Raw genomic sequence first — 4,784 nt, forward strand, 5'->3', positions numbered from 1 at the left:
ACACACACACACACACACACACACACACACACACACACACACACACAGAGATTAGAAATAACAGGTGAATCCTAAAAGATAGCTAGTTGGCTGCTAGCACTTAGACTGAGAGATTCCTTTTACTTCTGATACAGGGGTGACTAAGGAATAGCTGTGTTCACAGTACATTAATGCTTGAACCCAGGCTAGTACACATGGGTACTTTTGGCCCGTAGCACACTTCAGTAGAATTGAGACTGGCATTTTAACTCCTGTCATTTAACTCCTTCAAGGGGAAAACATAAAATATATCTGCAGTTTGGGACATAATCCACAAGGGTTGTCTTGCTGTTGAGCAGGGAGCCCCCAGCCCCTTGTTATCTTTTCAGCTGCAAGAGATCACCATTCAGTCTGTTTTGATTTGCTTTTTCTTCCTTTGTAGGGTTAGTGTTTGAAGTTCCCTTCACATATTTAGATGTGACATTCTGTGGATCTCGTTCCCAGTCTGTTACCTTCTTTTTATTTCTATCAGCCCTCTTTTAAAAATCACATTTTGGAATTACAGGTTAAAAACGTCCATAGTACTTTGTAATTCTGACCCGTGACCATGACAGTAATAGTACAGTTCAATTCTCTTCATTTTCTCTGGCACTTTTTCTCTGCTCTCTCTTTGCTGAAGTGTATAATTGTAGTGAGCATAGTTCAATGGAGCTCAGATTACCTCTTGTACTTTGGAAAAGTAGCATTTATTCATAGGAGTCCTGCAGTATTTATCAGCAGTCTATTCAACTCTGATGGGCAAAAGGCATACATGTGCCTGCTTTTTCACTTGGTATAAATGGATAATGACTAGATGTGAGTACCTAGAATGGTATCCTTCTCCCTAACTTAGGGATACTGACAACCACTCCAAAGCCCCTTTTGCCATCCCTAACAGGACTATAATTGGTTAATACATCTCGACGATGAATTGGCCATCATGGTGGTGGGTGTGGAGGTAGGGGGTTTCTGATGCCAATACAGAAAAGTGAACCTGACTGTAAATTTTGCAAAAGTAAACTAATTCAAGTATCACTTGCTAAGATGAGCTACTCACATTTCATTTTAACATTGTGGGAAAAGATTGCCAATAAACATGTTTTCAAATTACATTATGAATGATTCTCACAAAGGCTTTCAACAATAAATGCTACTTCTCCAAAGTACAAGAGGTAATCAGAGCTCCATGGAATATCATCCTTTAATTCATATACCTGCAGAAATTTGTCACCATATTCTGCCTACTTCATGATGGCGTGCAAGTCGTGATTCTCACCAACAGGTCTATCATAGACCCAACTGAAGAGCAACCTGGGGTCAAGCAGGAATCTATCACTGCACCAACACTCCTCCATTTTCCTGTTCTCAACAATCCACCACATCTCCATGAAGCTCCCTGCCAGAGTGGAGCAAACCCACAAGACGTGTGGAAAGCCGTTCAACCTTCGCCTCCTGGCCAGAACCAAGGCCATCCCAACTTGTATCATTGAGCTGCATTACATAGATAATGCCCACGTGCACACACACTCAGAGGCCAAGCTACAAACCATCGTTGGCACATTCACCAAGGCCTGTGAGAGATTGGGCCTCTGACTAAACATCTAACAAACAAAGGTTCTCTACCAGCCCTTAACCATCCCTGTTGCACAACACTGCCCTCAACCATCAAACGGTGAGCCCCTGAACAACGTGAATCATTTCTCATATTTCAGGAGGCTCCTCTCAATGCAAGCAGACATTGTCATTGAAATCCAACATTGACTTCAGTGTGCCAGTGCAGCTTTCAGACGCCTAAGAAACCGTGTGTTCAAAGTCCAACACCTCAAGCTCAGCACCAAGCTCATGGTCTACAGTGGAGCCGTGGACCCACCCTCAGGAAGATGGACCATGGACAGCTTGTACCTCAAATCCCTGGAGAGTTATCATCAGCAATGCCTTCGCAAAATCCTACAAATCTACTGGTAGAATACTTCCAGACCAATATCCCTGGTAACGAGCATGCAATGGGCGAGCCACATTGTCCACATTGGAGCCTGACACAAGACTCCATAAACAAGTGTTCTACTCTAAGCTCTGCAATAGCAAGTGATCGCTAGGAGGGAAAAGTAAATGCTACAGGGACACCCTCCATAAACAAAAGAACATTCCTACAAAAACCTGGGAATTGCTTGGCCTAGAACACTGAAACTACAGAAGGCGCATCCGCAACAGCACCAATCACTTTGAGCATCACTGAGTGGAGCACGTGGAGGCCAAACACAAGCAGCAGAAACAGCATGCAGAATCTAGAGCATCCCACCCACTTGCCTCTTCAAATATCTCACGCCCTATCTATGGCACAGTCTGTAGCTCCAGAACTCGACTATTTAGCCACTGCAGAACCCAACCCTCGGGGTGAAAGCAAGTTATCCTCGACCCTGAGGGGCTGCCAAAGAAGAAGAAAAGTAGTTTGGAACTTGCATCCTGATAGTGAGTGTATTTTTAAAGAAGTACAGTACATTGGTGAATCTTCAAACAAGGATTAATTTCATCCTGATTCACGATATAGAGGATAATTTCCAACAGGAGCATCTGGATTTTATCTATTTTTGGCAGTCTTTTCAAATAAAAAATACATCTCAATATATATGCATTTGAAGGTATTCTTTTAACAGTTTTATGAGGGGACCAAGACGCAAGTTCCTCAGGCTTAGAAGCTACTTGTCAAAATAATCCAATCAGAAATGTACTTTGCACCTATCTCAATTGAACTGGGACACTTTGCTATGTACAGTTCCACAGATACTAGTATCTTCCTCAAATGATCATGATTCATAAGTAAGCCTTGGCAGTACCAGCAGAACTTCATAAAGGGCCCTAAGGGTTATTAAAAATAAGCCGAATATCTTGTCTTCTTCCAACAAGGACATGAAAGTCTTTCTAATTTCTGGTCTCTAACTCAGTCATACTGAGCTCAGTTGTTGTATTCCTACAAGTTGCTACTATCCTAACTGAGCAGACACTATGTATTGAAATAGAGAAGATCTTGTCTGTGGCTTACCTGGATATACTCATTGGCCCATTGGGGAAGTTTATCTCCCTCTTTTCTCCATTCAACCTACTACATACATGTAATATAATACCACTGGGTTTAAAATTGTAACGCCAGTTTCTAAATGTGGAAAAACCAGGTTATGCACGCCCATAAATACAACCATTTGTCCAAGAAAAATACTTTTCTATATTTACAAAAGCAAAGTCGCCATAGTCCCAGAGGACCACTGGGCTGCTCACTCATTAGAAAGAGAGAGATATTCGGCTTATTTTTAATAACCCTTAGGGCCCTATCGTTTACTCCCTACCCCACCCACCTCCCTATTTTCTGCATATAAACGGACGTTTTCCCAGCCACCATCAGTTCCGAGGAAGGGTCACCGGACCCGAAACGTTAACTCTGTATTTTCCTTCGCATATGCTGCCAGACCAGCTGAACCTAATGCCATATACCTGCCTTTGTCCCATGTCCTTTAATACCTTTGCTTAACAAAAATGCATCTATCTCAGATATAAAATTAACAACGGATCCAGCATCTACTGCCATTGTGGAAGAGAGTTCCAAATATCTACCACCCTTTTGTATAAAAGTGCTTCCTAATATCACTCCCAAATGGTCTAGCCCGAATTCTCAGACTATGGCCGGTTGTTCTAGAATGCCCAGCCTGAGGAAAATAGTCCGTCTTCATCTACCATGTCTTTTTCTGTTATTAGCTAGAAGAATTGAGGTTTTACCTTCTTGAAGTTTACAAAATCACGAGGGGCATTGATAAGCTGAATGGCAGGGATCTTTTCTCTAGAATGGAGGAGTTCAAAACTAAGGAACATATTTTTAACGCGAGAGGAGAAAGTTTTAAAAAGGACATAAGGGGCATTTTTTTATGCAGAGAGTGGTTGGTACATGGAATGAACTGCCAGAGGAACTGGTGAATGCAGATATATTTATAACATTTAAAAGACACTTGGATAAGTACACGAATATGAAAAGTTTGGAAAGGTATGGATCAAGTACAGGCAAGTAGAACTAGTTTAGTTTGGGAACACAGTCAGCGTGGATTAGTTGGACCGAAGGATCTGTTTCCATGCTGTGTGACTCTATAACATGGGTAAAAGTGGGTATGAAGGTGATGTTCTGACTTTACTTTAGAAGCCTTGGTCAAAGGATCAACGTGGTCTACCCACAAAAGACATGGGGTTAGGATGCCCTGCGGACATACTCTCAAGGGGAATTGGAATCATTGCCATGATGATCCATTCTAGACACTTCAGACGGAGACAAATGCCCCCACCACGTGTGTGCAGAACGAAACGAATACCATTTTGCGCTACTAAAGCCACAGGCGAAACACATCCAGATTTTGTGTTGACAGGGCCCGTACTCTTGTGACCAAGGTTGCTAGCACCTAAAAATCATACGCACTAGTATGGCCTTCGGCAGCCGGAGATACATGTCAAAAATAACATAAATACAGTCGGGGAGGGAAGAAACGGGCAAATGACACAAACTGCACAGACTCCTTTTGTATACTTCGAAGTAGAGCTCCAGTGCGTTAATTTCCAAGCATTCATTTATTTATTTTTTTTAATTGTGTTTTTTAATCACCCCTACCCAACTCCTGAGAAGTCATCCTGTGTGCAAAGGAGGTTGTCAGCTGAATCTACAAGGTGCAGGGCTGGATGAACACAGCAGGCCAAGCAGCATCATAGGAGCAGAGAGGCTGACGTTTCGGGCC

General features: G+C 42.5%; 1 long non-coding RNA gene across 1 annotated transcript in view; it reads right to left on the bottom strand.

Moving 5' to 3' along the window:
- LOC125485882 overlaps positions 1-4,784 on the bottom strand; it is a 12,692-nt gene that overhangs the window by 6,470 nt on the left and 1,438 nt on the right. The window lies entirely within an intron of this gene.

The sequence above is a fragment of the Rhincodon typus genome, chromosome 23, assembly GCF_021869965.1.
Source record: "Rhincodon typus isolate 14 chromosome 23, sRhiTyp1.1, whole genome shotgun sequence".
Taxonomy (NCBI): Eukaryota; Metazoa; Chordata; class Chondrichthyes; order Orectolobiformes; family Rhincodontidae; genus Rhincodon; species Rhincodon typus.